Source organism: Microcebus murinus, chromosome 19, assembly GCF_040939455.1.
Source record: "Microcebus murinus isolate Inina chromosome 19, M.murinus_Inina_mat1.0, whole genome shotgun sequence".
Taxonomy (NCBI): domain Eukaryota; kingdom Metazoa; phylum Chordata; class Mammalia; order Primates; family Cheirogaleidae; genus Microcebus; species Microcebus murinus.
The window spans coordinates 2,575,685-2,591,436 of NC_134122.1; the positions used below are offsets into that span (position 1 = coordinate 2,575,685).

A 15,752-nucleotide genomic window follows, 5' to 3' on the forward strand; every position below is an offset into this window, starting at 1 on the left:
CGTAGGGTGTGCAGGAACATCGAGGAGGTGACTAAGAGACTAAGCTAAGTCCAGCAAGCAATAACGCCTGTCAGCCCCGGTGGCCTAATGGATAAGGCATTGGCCTCCTAAGCCAGGGATTGTGGGTTCGAGTCCCACCCGGGGTAAGAAGAGTAGTGTTTTAGGCTCATAGTAGTCCACCCTACAGAGGAGATTTAGAAACAAGCCAGTTAAGGAACCCAGGAGGGTTTCTGAACACAACTGTGATTAGAAGTCAAGGATTATCCTCAGAAGAGGCGTGCACCTTTTCAACTTTCAAAAAACAGTGCTTGAACTTTTCACACTATTTTAGGAAGCATCTATTCTACTTCATATAAAGGAATAATTGTTTACCTTTCTATGTGTGTTAATTGTATTGGTGGGTATATACATTTTTTAGAAAATTCTTACTTTTTATAAGCACACACAATTATTTAGAGATTAAATTACAGGACAACTGGTTGCTTTAAAATCAATGGGCTGCATGGATGTAAAGGTCCAAACTCATTCAGGAGTAGATGTGGTGTAACGGGGGGACATGAGGGCACATTATATTATTTTTTCTGGTTTAATGCACTTTTGAAATAGTCCATGGTATTCTTTTTTAAAAAATCCATGCAATACATGACTTCATCTTCGAGGTAAAAAATTTCCCAAACTACAGGACATGATACAAAGTAAAACCAGAAGCTTCCCATTCCATATGCCCCCTAGGGGACCACCGCTGGAGTTTGTCATTTATACAAAAAAACATGGTTTTCCTTTGCCTTTAAAACCCATGAATGAGACTCTCCTGTTTTTCCAGCCGTGGCCTGGCTTCTCCCACTTCCCCAAACATCCTGGACTCCATCATCCCCACTGCAGTAAGGGCCCTCATCTCAATGGCATTATCTATATTCCACGTTCATACGCCCCTGCAGAGCATGGTCACCGCAGAGCTATGTAAGGATGCTGGCGCTGCCCTGGCCAATTTTTTCTGGATGTCTTAGTAAAGGGCATGTCATCTGGGCCTTCTCAGTGGGGTGGTGGGTTTGCACATCATACATGATAGACCCACTCCGACATTTCTAGTGCTCAAAATCTTTGGGTTCCTTTCTCTACATGATGCGAGGGACGTTCTGGTATCTCATTCTTATTAAACTAGGCCACCAATGAGTTCAGTTTTCAGCCAATCAACCCAGAAACATGGTAGGGCCATGTTCGCCTGCACGAGAAAACATATCAAACACAGGCTTTTTGGAAAGTGCACCCAGATTGATAAATTCAGCAGATACACAAATCATATCCCATTCTCCTTACTCTAACATCATAACCCCACTCCCACACGTATCCCCCAGGTTTCTCCCAGCATAAAGTATCAAAACTTATTATTATTATTATTTCAGTATAAGCTGCTTCCTCCAAAGTCAGCCTTTGCCTTTGTACCTGCTTCCTGCAGCATGCTGAGGTCTGACTCTAGTTATAGGTTAAGTGCTAACAAGGGGTGGTGGGTTTAGGTTTTGAGGAGAGCTAGCATCCTCTTGCAAGATAACTGCTCCAGGTGAGATTATGGGCTAATTTCTGCAGATACCACAGGATGTGCTTTCTTTCTTTCCTTCTTTTTCTCTTTCTTTCCTTCTTTTTTCCTTCCTTCCTTCCTTCCTTCCTTCCTTCCTTCCTTCCTTCCTTCCTTCCTTCCTTCCTTCCTTCCTTCCTTCCTTCCTTCCATCTCTCTCTTTATTCTTCTTTCCAGTCAAATTTAGCAGTGAGGGTTGTATACCAACTTTATCGACATCAATGTTAATAAGTTCTCTGATAACCCACTACCATCAGACCAGCCTACAGGCTGCCTTTTTTTTTTTTTTTTTTTTTTTTGAGACAGAGTCTCACTTTGTTGCCCAGGCTAGAGTGAGTGTCGTGGTGTCAGCCTAGCTCACAGCAACCTCAAACTCCTGGGCTCAAGCGATCCTCCTGCCTCAGCTTCCCGAGTAGCTGGGACTATAGGCGTGTGCCAACATGCCCGGCTAATTTTTTCTATATATATTAGCTGGCCAATTAATTTCTTCCTATTTATAGTAGAGACGGGGGTCTCACTCTTGCTTAGGTTGGTTTCAAACTCCTGAGCTCAAAGGATCTGCCCAGGCTCGGCCTCCCAGAGAGCTAGGATTACAGGCTTGAGCTACCGCGCCCGGCCCCACAGGCTGCTTTTGATGGCAAGAGAGGCTGAAAGTGACTCTGCTTCAAGATTCTCAACTTTGTCTGAGTCCACCCTGATGTCCTCAAGCCTTTCTCTCACTTCTTCCTAATCAATGCTTTATCTTGCACGTGAAATATTTCCTGAGGCTGTGAATTCAATTTACACTGACATTCCACGACATGCATAATTAAATTATGTGTTTGATTTTTAGCAATAGTAGCCCTGTGGCTATAAGATTATTTTATGATTGCCACAAAATGTCCCTGGGTCTCTGGACATGACTTAGGCTGAAAACGTAAAGGCTCGACCTTGTCAATTTCTTTCTGTAAGCAAACAAGTGTCTTCAGAAGAATCCTTTCCATGCCATGGGCTGATGACAGTCCATGCAGTCATCTGCACTGCAACAGTCAAATGCAGCAGCCACTGGTCCCCAGGGCCAGTCGGCTTCATTCCACACTTCATCATAACCCACCTGGCCGTGCACTGCTCCATCTTGATGCCCTTGCTTGCCCTAGCATCTCATGTTCCCTTGGCAAGGAGCTCAGTGCTGCATTCAAGCCCAAATCTGTAACCAAACCAGGGTCCAACCAGCTGTCAGCTATTTTAATTGAATTTTTAATATGAAAATTATTAAATAAGTACAAAGAATTGTTACCAAGGCAGTTGAAAAGGCAGAGAGCAGCTACCACTGACAGGGCTGGGGACAGGGCTGGTTCTGTGGGTGACGGACAAACTTCAGAGTGGATTCATCTGCGATTTCTGGAATGAACTGTTGCTGCCTGCATAGAAAAGGGAGGCTGGGGGAGGCTGCAGAAACAAAAAACAAACAGGAAGTAGCAAGTCCCTTCTTCCTCTAGGGACTCCTCTTGGCAAACAAGGCCTAACAGACATCGAGCTGGCCAGAAGTCCATGATCAACAATTCTCTTTCTACTTTAGAAAGTAGGGAGGGATGGGGACAGTGCTGGGGGAACCGAGAGTCGTGGTGTGGAGGGCTGGGGCACCCCCGAATCCAGGTGGGGGTCCCACGTGGGTCCCTACTCCGGAGCAGGAAATCCACTTCCAGTCGTCCCTTGCCCTTTGCCCAGGCGGCAGAGCTGAGACTCCTCCTACGTGGTGGATTGCAGCCCTCGGTGGGGCGACGTTGCTTGACTCGGCCTCCATAGCCACCGCCCCGGTCGCGGGAATTTCAAGGAAGTCTCTAGAAGAGGAACCCCTCTCAGGACAAGTATTCTGCAGAGAGGATCCCAAATGCTCTCTGTACGTTTACGGAACATTTATGTAAATTTCACACACAGGTAACATTTATGAGGCAAAACTCGAGGCTGCCAAATTGTGTTGTGTGTCAGCCTTCCCAAGCATGAGCAATCTTTACTTTCCTTTTACCTACTTTTTATAAATTGTTTCAATTTTTTCCCCTTTTTAGTTTTTTTGTTGGTCCATTCTACCGTATTTTCCAAGTTTTATGTATTTGCAAGCCGCTTAGTGGTCTGGGTTTTAAAACCAGCGCCCAACGTGGGGCTCGAACCCACGACCCTGAGATTAAGAGTCTCATACTCTACCGACTGAGCTAGCCGGGCAGTTGCACCAAGGTGCTCACGCACAGGTAGTGGAAGTTCTCCAGGACTTTGCTGTCCTAAAATTGGTGGGAATAGGTCCTGGATCGTAGACGCGCTGCATCTGGTTACTGCAGGCCTGAGTTCGCGGGTCCCCCGCCCCGTCTGCTGTCGGTCGGTGGGGATGTGTGACCCCTGAAGCTCCCGGGAGCGGGGAGTCCCAAGAACATGGGGATGAATGTCATTTGGTGTGGTCCGGGATTAGAGCGTGAGGCTTCGGGGTCGAATCACCGACGACCCCTCATTTCAAACTCTCATCCTCCCCCTTTAGGGCGGGCGGCAACGTCCCCCTTCCCAGCGTCCTAAGATACCGGATCCCGGGCCAGCGGGACAGGGAAGAAACGTTTGGGGCGTCCGTACAGACGCCCGTTGGGGAAGAAGTTAACTCTGAGCGCGGCTCTGACCCCTGTTATCGGGGGTCCCGGAGCTGCGAGGGACTTCTGAGCCGAACTGAGGCCAAGGCCGGGCTTGGCTGAGGACGGGGGACCCTGGATCCCTACCTGGGCTGCGCCAGGCCCGCCGGGCCAGCTGGGCGGCGGCCGAGCCTCGTTCTCAGGTCCTGGACCTGGGTCCCATATAGGGCGAACTTTCTGGGCTGGGGTCCGCCATGAGGGGCCCCGCGCTCACTCAGGCACACAGACTCTTCCTCCCTCGGGCTGCAGCCCCTGTCCCCGGCCCTCCCCTGGCAGCTGGCGTTTCCGGGCTGGGGGGCTGGGGTGGGGGTCTGACTCTGCGGGTCTGGGGCGGGGGCGTGCGGGAGCTCCCTGCGGGGCCCGCACCGGCCTCGGCTCCCCCGAGGCGAAACCGAAACCTCCCCCGACCCCGCGCACACCTCGGGTGGCCCGAGGCAGCGCGCAGATCTCCAAGGACTCGTGTCATAGGCCCTTCCGCATGGGGACACACGTCAGAGGGTCCCCACGGCGGCTCGTTGGTCTAGGGGTATGATCCTCACTTTGCGTGCGAGAGGCCCGGGTCCGAACCCCGGACGAGCCCGCTTTGTTCGGACACCCTGGTTCTCTGATGGGGAGGGCTGCGGAGCCTGGCGGAGTCTTGGCTGGCCCGAACCCGACGCACGCAGGCCGGGGGCGCCTGCTGGCCTGAGGCTCCCCCTGCAGAGTCCTGGGTGCGCCCCAGGCCTGGCGCCGGGGCGACGGACCCGGACAACCGGGCGTCGGACCCCGGGGACCCGGACCCGAGAGGAGGGCGAACCCCTCCCGCGCCACGCCCGTCTCCGCGGACGAGAGGTCCGGTCTGTGCCGCGCGCCAGGCTACCGCAGGGTCCGCGGTGACCATGGAACTTTGGACGTGTGGTTTTCTTTTGGGTGTGAAAGGTCGTACGTTCAAATTGTGGAAAAGCCCAGGTTTTCAGACGTTTTTTTTTTCCTTCTTGAGGGGCTGTCAGGGGCGCCTTCCACGAGCAAGGGAAGGGAAGACAAAGCGGGTCCTGAAGACTGCGAGGGTCTACACCTCGGTGCTGGCCACGAAGGGCGTGGTGTCACCATGAACGTCCAGGGGACTGCGCTCCAAGCACTGGTCACTTCTCCACGCTGGAAGAACAGTAGCGGTTTTTTTGTTGTTTTTTTTTTGAGACAGAGTGTCACTTTGTTGCCCAGGCTAGAGTGAGTGCCGTGGCATCAGCCTAGTTCACAGCAACCTCAAACTCCCGGGCTCAAGCAATCCTACTGCCTCAGCCTCACGAGTAGCTGGGACTACAGGCATGCGCCACCATGCCCCGATGATTTTTTCTATATATATTAGTTGGCCAATTAATTTCTTTCTATTTATAGTAGAGACGGGGTTTATGCTCTTGCTCAGGCTGGTTTTGAACTCCTGACCTCGAGCAATCCGCCTGCCTCGGCCTTCCAGAGTGCTAGGATTACAGGCGTGAGGCACCTCAACAGTAGCGTTTTAATAGGTTTTATTATTACGCTATGGCAGGGCCACCAGATCAGGAGAAGACTGCCATCGAGAAGATAGTTTGTCACTCACAGTTTTCAGGAGGAGGGAGCATACCACGCGTGGATGGTCACATGGGGAAGCACCAGGGTCTGTGTGTGTGTATGTGTGCGTGTGTGTGAGTGAGTAGGCAAGTGCTTGTATTGTGGGTTTCATAGTGGGAACAGAAGAGGCAGCGTAAGCACGTTTAGGACCGGTTGTTTGGTACTGGGCCCTGGGGTGAGCAGGGTAGGTAGTGTTGCCTGGCGTGTGAGCTGGATAAAGGAGGTGGGTGGGGGCTGTGGGCTCTGGACTGGTTGGTTTGCATTTGAAATGTACCATCTTGGAGGAGTCGTTTACTATCTTTAGGAATTGGTTAACTCTGGGAGGGACAGTCCCTCCAAGGTCAGTAATGTCTCAGATAGCAAAGCATCAGTATATAGAAAATAAAAGAAATGGTTAAAACAGGCAGGGACTGAGGGCTTTAGTGGAAATTGTGGGGCCTCCCAAGCTAGGAAGTGTTACTGGATCTGAACCCCAGAGTCACACCAACCCCAAGATCACTGCCCCCACCAGGTGAGCTGAGGGTGGGGCCAGAGCTCCTGGGCATATGAGGATCCAGAGCAGCAGGGCCTCCTCTCTGACCTAAACTGGCCTGAGTTCCTCTTCTCAAGCCTGGGGCCATGTGTGCTGAATGCCCTTTTCATGCCTCCTGACTCTTGAGCCCCTACAAATGGAGCTGGGTCTCTTGCATAGAACTGTGGGGGGTGGGGAGGGGGCACTAGGTTGCTTGGAGAGGCCTCTCCTGACCCTGTGGCCCAGGTAACCTGCCACCACAGCAGTTGCTTTGTTCTTCTGTGGCCAGAACATTTAAGACTCCTGTTTTTTTTTTTTTTTTTTTTTTTTGAGACAGAGTCTCGCTTTGTTGCACAGGGTAGAGTGAGTGCCATGGCGTCAGCCTAACTTATAGCAACCTCAAACTCCTGGGCTCAAGCAATCCTCCTGCCTCAGCCTCCGGAGTAGCTGGGACTACAGGCATGTGCCGCCATGCCCGGCTAATTTTTTTCTATATATATTAGTTGGCCAATTAATTTCTTTCTATTTATAGTAGAGACGGGGGTCTCACTCTTGCTCAGGCTGGTTTCGAACTCCTGACCTCGAGCAATCCGCCTGCCCCGGCCTCCTAGAGTGCTAGGATTACAGGCGTGAGCCACCGCTCCCGGCCAAGACTCCTGTTTCTTAAAGGGAAACGTCTGTGGGCTCCACCAGTGGAATAGTTCCTCCTTGAAGTCCCCTTAGGAGTCAGTGGTGTTTGTCCCTCAGGCCTGCCCTGGCCCACTCAGCACTTTGGCATCAGGCCAGCCACCATTCATGGTCCACAGAATGGAAAGAGGACAAATGCCACTCCATGGAGAAAGGTTCCTGGGAGGAGACCTTATTCTCTCTTCAGCTTAAATCCTAGAGGAACCAGTTTGCTTTTTGTGGTCACTTTCGGGCATAGGTGGAGCCCCCAGCAGACCTGGGATGGGGTCTGGGCCTTTGGGTTTGGATCGGAGACAGGCCCAGTGTGCAGTGGACCAGATCCGAGCTGAACCTGAATGGCCAGATCTGGCCTGGGCACTGGGGCCAGGGGTCCAGCGTGCTCAGTGGACAGAGGTGTTTCTCAGGATGACTCTGAGAATTTCCTCAACACGCTCCCCATCCTTTAGCTCCTTCTTTATCTCCCTCTCCTGCCCTAGACCCATCCGACTGCTACCTGCGCTTGCTTCCAGGCTAGGGCTCCGGAAGGTGGGTCCCTGGGCCCAAGGGGGGAGCTGCAGGGGCGCGCAGGGCCCCTCCTCCTGCTGGGGTCCAGGGCTCAGTAGCCTTGGAGGTGGAGGCCCCAGGTCCTGAGGCAGCGGTGCTGGGCAGGGCTCAGAGGGGACGGCCTGGTGCCTCCCTCCAGTGTGTGGCGTGGGAGGAGGCTGCGGCTCCCAGAGCAACGGGAGCCCGCGACGGCCCGGGAGGAGTCCAAGCCCGGTTCCTAGCTGCACTGAGGCAATCCTCAGCGCGAGACGGAAGGAGGACCGGCGGGCGCTTCGGGAGCTGGTGGTCTCAGTTCTCCAGCGGCGGAGGAGCGAGCGGGACACTAAAAAATCTGGGCCAGGGACTTTCCGACTTGGAGTGCTAGGGTGTGCTGACGCTCCCCTTGCTCCTCCTTCCTATGGGGACCAGAATCAAATCTTTTCCCAACAAACTCCGGGGAAGGGGGACAATTTGTGGTCCAGAAAACCAGGAGCAATTCAAACTAGCGAGGGCGAGGGCGGAGCCGGGTTGACCACACCAGAGGCGAAAAAGAAGCACCACGCGGGGTGGCTCGTTGGTCTAGGGGTATGATTCTCGCTTAGGGTGCGAGAGGTCCCGGGTTCAAATCCCGGACGAGCCCTAGTTTTACTAGGACCACCAGTGCTTAGCCGCGGGTGACAAAGGCCTGCCTGGTTCGGCCTCACTAGGGGAACTTCCCTTCCTCGCACTGGACTGCCAAGCGCCACACCCGAACTGCTGAAAGCGGCAATGGTGATGCTTGTGATCTGGGACTCCAGGCCCAACCTCCTCCCCGAAGGGAGAGTCCCCAGGGAAGGTTAGACTTTTGCGACTGCGGCCGGGCTGTCCTGCAGATGCGGGGCTAACAGCAGTGGCTCGCTCTGTTGACTAAAGGAACAACTGCGGATTGCTCGTCTGGTAGCTGGGTTCAAATCCCTGACGGACGCGTCTCTCAGAGAGAAAAGCGCGCCTGGGACGCCGGGTAAGGAGAGGTCTGGCTGGCTGGCGGCGCGCGGTGACGGGCTGCACACATGGCAGGGGCTTTGCTGTCCAGGAACCAAAATGACCAGGCAGGTCGGGTCCTCCGAAAAGCTGGCGCGGCCGTGGCCAGCCTAGAGGCCTAGAGTACTCCTCTGGGCACCGTGAGTGTCGGGACTGCTGGGAGCCAACCCCGCCGGGGACTCTGGACTTCCGGCCCATGCCCCGTGCCGCTGGCGGGAAACTGGATTGGAAATCGCGGCGTCCTGAGAAGATCCAGAGAGCCACCGGGCTGCGGCGCGGGGCTAGAAGCGTGCGGGGTGGAGGCGGAGGGTCGGACAGACAGCTGCTGGGAGCTCCGCAGTGTGGACGGGACTCAGTGCCTAATAGCTGAAAATTTCCAGTGCATTAAAAAAACCCCACAGATTTTATTTTATTTTATTGATTAATTTATTTTTTGAGACAGAGTCTCGCTTTGTTGCCCAGGCTGGAGTGAGTGCCGTGGCATCAGGCAGCTCACAGCAACCTCACACTCCTGGGCTCGAGCAATCCTCCTGCCTCAGCCTCCGGAGAAGCTGGGACTACAGGCATGTGCCACCTTGCCCGGCTGATTTTTTGTATATATATTTTTATTTGGTCAATTAATTTATTTCTATTTTTAATAGAGACGGGGTCTCGCGCAGGCTGGTTTCGAATTCCTGACCTCGAGCAATCCGCCCGCCTCGGCCTCCCACAGTGCTAGGATTACAGGCGTGAACCATAGCGCCCGGCCAAAATCGGATTTTATTTCTTGGAGCAGTTTTAGCTTCACAGCAAAAGAGTGGGAAGTACAGAGTTCCATATACTCCTGTCCTCCACACACGCATTTTTTTTTTTTTTTTGAGACAGAGTCTCGGTTTGTTGCCCAGGCTAGAGTGAGTGCCGTGGCGTCAGCCTCGCTCACAGCAACCTCAAACTCCTGGGCTTAGGTGATCTTTCTGCCTCAGCCTCCCGAGTAGCTGGGACTACAGGCATGCGCCACCATGCCTGGCTAATTTTTTCTCTATATATTAGTTGGCCAATTAATTTCTTCCTATTTATAGTAGAGACTAGGTCTCGCTCTTGCTCAGCTCAGGTTGGTTTCGAACTCCTGACCTCGAGCAATCCACCCGCCGGGGCCTTCCAGAGAGCTGGGATTACAGGCGTGAGCCACCGCGCCCGGCCTCTCTACTTACTTTTTTTCTGACATATTTCAAAGCCCTTAAAGTGTCACTTCACTCACAAAAGCTGCTGCATATATCTCTACAAATGAAGGCTTTTCGTTTTTAAGTATCCACCACGCCATAGGCACATCCAACATTGCGGATAGTTCTTCCGTGTTCTCCGACCCGCACTCCGTGAGCAGGCCTCCCCTCCGCCCCCCAGCCTCCGCTCTGCCCTGGGTTCCCCTCAGGATGCGGGCCAGGTCGCACGCGGCGCCGTGGAGCGAGAACTGTCAGCAGGCCCGCGGCGGCTCCCCCAGGGGGCGCGACTCCGGGGCTTGGGGGTGGGCGGGGTCCCATTCCCAGGCCCTCCGCCCAGTCAGCGCGCTTTGCTCCTCGCATTGTTTCCTTGGAGTTCTTTCCTGGGATGGGAGCGGGGCCAGGAAGGTGCGTGGCCGGCCGTCCCACAGCCGGGGCGGGCCCGCAAGGACCGACCCGACCCCGCCAGGGACCCCCACCCCACCCGCACCTCTGTGTCCTGGGAGACTGGAGCGGTGGCGGCGGGCAGGAGGCGCGCCTAAGAGTGGGTGCCCCCGGATTCCGTCCTCCATCCACCGCCAGGTTGCAGGTCCCAGCAGCTCCGGGTCGCCCAGACCAAGAAGGGTTGAGGCAAATTAATTTTTTTTTTTTTTTTTTGAGACAGAGTCTCACTTGTTGCCCAGGCTAGAGTGAGTGCCGTGGCGTCAGCCTCGCTCACAGCAACCTCAAACTCCTGGGCTCAAGCGATCCTCCTGCCTCAGCCTCCCGAGTAGCTGGGACTACAGGCATGCGCCACCATGCCCGGATAATTTTTTCTATATATATTAGTTGGCCAATTAATTTCTTTCTATTTATAGTAGAGACGAGGTCTCGCTCTTGCTCAGGCTGGTTTCGAACTCCTGACCTTGAGCAATCCGCCCGTCTCGGCCTCCCAGAGAGCTAGGATTACAGGCGTGAGCCACCGCGCCCGGCCCAAATTAATTTTTAACAGCACTTCTGCCGGGCGCGGTGGCTCGCGCCTGTGATCCTACCACTCTGAGACGCCGAGGCGGGCGGCTCCTTTGAGCTCCGGAGTTCCAGACCAGCTCTGAGCGAGAACGAGACCCCGTCTCTACCAAAAATAGAAAAATTCGCCGGGCTTGGTGGCGCATGCCTGTAGTCCCAGCTACTCGGGAGGCTGAGGCAGGAGGATCGCCTGAGTCTAGGAGTTTGAGGTTGCTGTGAGCTAGGCTGACGCCACGGCTCTCTAGCCCGGGCAACAGAGTGAGACTCTGTCTCAAAAACAAACAAAAAACATTTAAAAACATTTCTTAGGGATCCGGGCGCGGTGGCTCACGCCCGTAAACCCAACAATCTGGGAAGTTTGAGGCTGGAGGAAACCCTTGAGGTATGGAGTTCGAGGCCTGCCTGGGCAACATATGGAGACCCCCCCCCATTAAAAAAATATAGTTTCACAAGCACCAGATGCTCTGTTAGTTTCTTTAAGGTCTATCTTCTCTCTTTTTTTCAGATCGGGTGCTTTCTGTCGTTTTATCATCTCCCAAGTTTACCGATTCTTTAGTTTTTTTTTCCCGGTTCTGCTAAGTTTGTTCCTCCGGTTTTGCATTTTTCAGTTCTAAACTTAGGTTAGTCTTCATGCTTTCTACTTTGTCGTCGAGACCGCTTGCTTTTTCATTTGTTTTAAGTGCTCCTGAAGCATTTCTGCGAAGGCCGCCTCACCACCCTTATGGCTCCTGTTAGATGTTCCAACATCTGCGCCGCATTCTTTACTGTCCTTTCTCTTTCCAGCTAGGGTCTTTTTTTTTTTTTTTTTTTTTTTTTTTGAGACAGAGTCTCACCCGTTGCCCGGGCTAGAGTGCCGTGGCGTCAGCCCAGCTCACAGCAACCTCAAACTCCTGGGCTCAAGCAATCCTTCTGCCTCAGCCTCCCGAGTAGCTGGGACTACAGGCATGCGCCACCATGCCCGGCTGATTTTTTTTAGCTATATATTTTTAGTTGTCCAATAAATTTCTTTCTATTTTAGTAGAGACGGGGTCTCGCTCTTGCTCAGGCTGGTCTCAAACTCCTGACCTTGAGCAATCCTCCCGCCTCAGCCTCCCAGAGTGCTAGGATTACAGGCGCGAGCCACCGCGCCCGGCCTACAGTCAGAGTCTTCCAGGCCTCCCGGACGCGCCAGGCCGCGAGCGGAAGGGCGCCGCGTGCTGCTCCCCGCGCGGAGAGGGGACCGTGGGGCCAAGCCCCCAGCCCTCACGAGACGCTGGAGAGGTGAGGGGCCGTCGGGGGCCGCTGCCGGGCGGTGGGCACGGGCCGAGGGGGCCGTCTAGTTCCTATTGGGATCTCAGGAAGCAAAAGGCAAAAAGAAATTGGGGCCCAAGGTCACGGGCCCGCTACGTCCCCTCTCCTCTGGCCCCGCGGGAAAGGCGTCGGGGCCCGCACGGCTCCCTAACCGCAGCAGCGCCGCAGACGGGGTCTGGTCAGCCTGCGCGCCTCGGCGGCGCCTGCGCAGGGGGAGCCCGCGCCCCGGCCCGCAGCGCCTCCTGGCGGCTCAGGCCGGGAAACCAGCCCGGCCGCGCAGAGTTCGCCGACGCGTGCGCAGAGCGCGGCGGCCCCGGGCTGAGGTGGCGGCCCCCCGGGTCTGGGAACCTGCAGGCCCCAGCTTCCCAAACCGCCCAATCGGGCTCCAACTCAGGAGTCGGAGTAGGGGTCGTCTGGCCCTTCCGACCGTGCTGGCGGGCTGGGCTAGGGCGGGGAGGCGGCGGCACACCAGAGCCGAACAGCGCCCCGGGGGGAAGGAGGACCCCAAGCCCGCCCTGGCCCGGCGTCAGGCCCTGGGGTCGGTCCCCAAGGCTCCCGCTGGTTTCTGGGACGGGATGTTCGGACCTCCGCGGCTCCTAGCCTTTGAGGAAGGAGACGAAAGTTTGAGAACAACGGGAAACGAACAGGGCTCGTCCAGCATCTCTGGCACCCCAAGCGAGATCCGTACCCCCAAACCAACGAGCCAGCCCCAGACGTCCTTGAATTTGCTTGTTCCAGGTCTCCTTCACGCCCATGCCCCCAGTCTCGCAACAGTGTCTGCGTCGCCCAGCGGCCGCACCAGGCTCCTGTGCGTCCAGCTCTCAGGCCTGGAGGGGAGGAATGTCCCTGCCGGCGCCAAGTCCCGGGGGCCGGGCAGCTCTGGGCGTCCGCGAGGTCATTCTGCCTCCCCCAGTGCTGGGCCTGCAGGGCCGCTCCACGCCCCGAAACTGATGTCTCCAAACTGAGAGGAACTCGTGAGTCCTTCCCGCCTTCCCTGCCCCAGGCCCAGGGACACTGGGAGGGAAGGGTCCTTGGATTCTTCCGTCCCAACGAGCGGTCACAGGGCTCAGCTGTAGGTCTGCTCCGCTTGGCAGCGAATTTGGGGTTGAACAAGCGTGAGGTTTCGGGGTGAGGCGCAGCGGTCACGCCAGACTACCAGTGTGGCCTGGGCAGCGTGTGGCTTTTCCCTGGCCCTCCCTCAGGAGCCTCCATCCCTGAGCTGGTGTCCTGGGCCCCAGGCCCCAACTCTTCCAGCCCAGGTGACTCTGTCCTCCACAGAGTTCTGCTGAGGGTCCCAGCCCTTCTTCTCCATGCATTCCAGTTCGTGCCCCAAAAAGTGCAGAAAAGTTCAAGTCTCTAGACCCCTCTGGGCTTTCTGTGTCCCTCTTATCCCTACTGCCTCGCGACCTTCCCTGCCCCTGGCTCCATTTCCCATTCATCCCATAAACATCGTCTGCCCCCGGACTCTGGGCCAGGAGCTGTGCTGGGAACTCTGCAGGGACCAGACCCGGAACATCCGCCCTGGAGGAGATAACCTTTGAGCAGAGAGGGTCGCAAGAGCCCCTGGGTGGCGCCCAGTGGCTTAGTACACCCGCACCATCTCTCTAGAGGCGTCCTCACTTTTCTCCTTTTAGTGCAGCACCTGCATCTCGGCTTCTGAAGAGAACGGGACCATCCTGCTAACATCTGCCCGGCTAGCTCAGTCGGTAGAGCATGAGACTCTTAATCTCAGGGTCGTGGGTTCGAGCCCCACGTTGGGCGTGTGGCTTTTGACCCTGAGCTAAGGCTAGAGAGGCACAACCAACTATCTGTCTTTGTGCAGGACTCAGCCTCTTTGAGGCAACTAACATATATTTGGTGTAATCAGATTTTGGTGATCTGGTTCAAGGACCAGAACAAACGCTCAGAACCTGTCTTCTAGATTTAGTACACCTGCGCTGCCCTCTGGTGGCTCTAAGGGAGGAGCCTTCCTTGCCTCGTCCAGCTTCTGGTAGCTCCAGGCGTTCACCGGTTTATAGACATGTAACTCCAATCTCTGCCTCCGTCTTCACGTGGCCGCCTCCTTTCCTCTTGTGTCTTCTTTCTGTCTCTTAGAGGGACACTTATTGAATTTAGGGCCCACCTGGGTAATCTAGAATGATTTATCTTGAGATCCTTAGTGACATCTGCAAAGATCTGATTTCCAGATACGGCCACATTCACAAGTTCTGGGTTGAGAATGTGGACATATCTTTTGGGGGCCACTATTTGACCCACTGCGGGAGGCCTTTCTCCATCCCTCCTTGTAGAGTCATCCCCCCAAAAGCCCTAAGTGCACTCATTGCCAGGAACTGTGGCCCCCACTCTGAGGGCCTGCCAAGCTCAGGGCCTTGCCGGTCTTCTAATCAAAGCACATGTCATTCCTCGGTCTATAATGCCCCAAATTTAGAGTCTGACACATCTGTAGTGTGATTTGCCTTGGGTCTTATGGCCCAAGCTGGCTCCATGCTGGGAGCACACACAGCCCACAGAAGAAAGGAACAGGAAAGTATACGCTCAAGTATGATCAACTGAGTACGATTTGCCCACGGTTGCAGAGGGACAGCAGGGGCTCCAAGGGGGGTCGTCGCCCACTCTGAGGCTTTTCGGGGATCTACAGGGGGGATCAGGATCCTCTCTCAGCGCTTCCTTCTTCCTCACCCAGAGTGGCGGCCATGGAACCAGGAGCAAGAAATGGAACCGTCACCTTGGCTTCTTCCGCTTCTCCTGGAGGGATTGGGGCGCACAGGCCTGGTCCTAGGGGCCCAGGGCTTACTCGATGCCTGTGGCCTGTTCCGTAGCCGCAGACTGCAGCCCCCCACCGCCATCACAGCCCGAGGCCAAGGGCTCCCAGGAGAGGGGGGTCCTTCCTCCAACGTGTCTTCTGCTCCCCCAAGTCCCCCGTCGACGTCCCCTCATTTTCTCTCCTTACTCCCTTGGGACAGAATCGATTCCCCCAGTCACGGCTCTGTGAGCCCCTCTTCCGCCACGCTGGCCCTCTGGGGATCCCCGCTGCGACCCCAGCTGTCCGTCCCCGGCCTGAGGCGAGGAGGGGCAGTTCCCAGTGAACTGAATCGCGCCAGAACCAGTAGAGGAAGTGTTAGGGCCACCGCCCAGGTGGGGGGGCTCGTTGGTCTAGGGGTATGATTCTCGCTTTGGGTGCGAGAAGTCCCGGGTTCAACTCCCGGGTCCGGGTTCAACTCCCGGGTCCGGGTTCAACTCCCGGGTCCGGGTTCAACTCCCGGGTCCGGGTTCAACTCCCGGGTCCGGGAGAAGGTCGTTTTCCCCGCCATTTTAGCAGCTCAAAGCGGAGACTAAGCCTGAAGTGAACCCTGGTCCGTCCGCGCGGAGCTGTTGGACTCTGCTACAGACTGCTGTAAGGGACAGGGACGCCCTGAAGCTGGCTGTGGCTCTGTCACGGTCCGGATGATTTGTTGCCCGCCCCAGGCCAGGTTGCTCAGCTGCTCCAGGGCCAAGCTCCTTGTGTCTCGACGACCCCACGGCATCCACGAGCCACATGTGACTCCCTAGGGCTGAAATATGCTACTATTTTTTTTTTTTCTCAGCCATTTTCCATCAGTATATGCTACTATTTTAAAACACACATCTGGCCGGCGCGGTGGCTCAAGCCTGTAATCCTGGCACTCTGGGAGGCCGAGGCGGGCGGATTGCTTGAGGTCAGGAGTTCAAAACCA

At 55.4% G+C, this 15,752-nt stretch overlaps 4 non-coding genes across 4 annotated transcripts; 3 read left to right on the forward strand and 1 right to left on the reverse strand.

Moving 5' to 3' along the window:
- The first annotated feature begins 73 nt into the window (after nt 1-73).
- TRNAR-CCU (transfer RNA arginine (anticodon CCU)) lies at nt 74-146 on the forward strand. Its single transcript has one exon. It is a non-coding gene; the product is annotated as a tRNA-Arg (tRNA).
- A 3,553-nt stretch (nt 147-3,699) lies between these two features.
- On the reverse strand, nt 3,700-3,772 carry TRNAK-CUU (transfer RNA lysine (anticodon CUU)). The gene has a single exon. It is a non-coding gene; the product is annotated as a tRNA-Lys (tRNA).
- Nucleotides 3,773-8,096: 4,324 nt separating this feature from the next.
- On the forward strand, nt 8,097-8,168 carry TRNAP-AGG (transfer RNA proline (anticodon AGG)). The gene has a single exon. It is a non-coding gene; the product is annotated as a tRNA-Pro (tRNA).
- Nucleotides 8,169-13,727: 5,559 nt separating this feature from the next.
- On the forward strand, nt 13,728-13,800 carry TRNAK-CUU (transfer RNA lysine (anticodon CUU)). The gene has a single exon. It is a non-coding gene; the product is annotated as a tRNA-Lys (tRNA).
- The last annotated feature ends 1,952 nt before the right edge of the window (nt 13,801-15,752 follow it).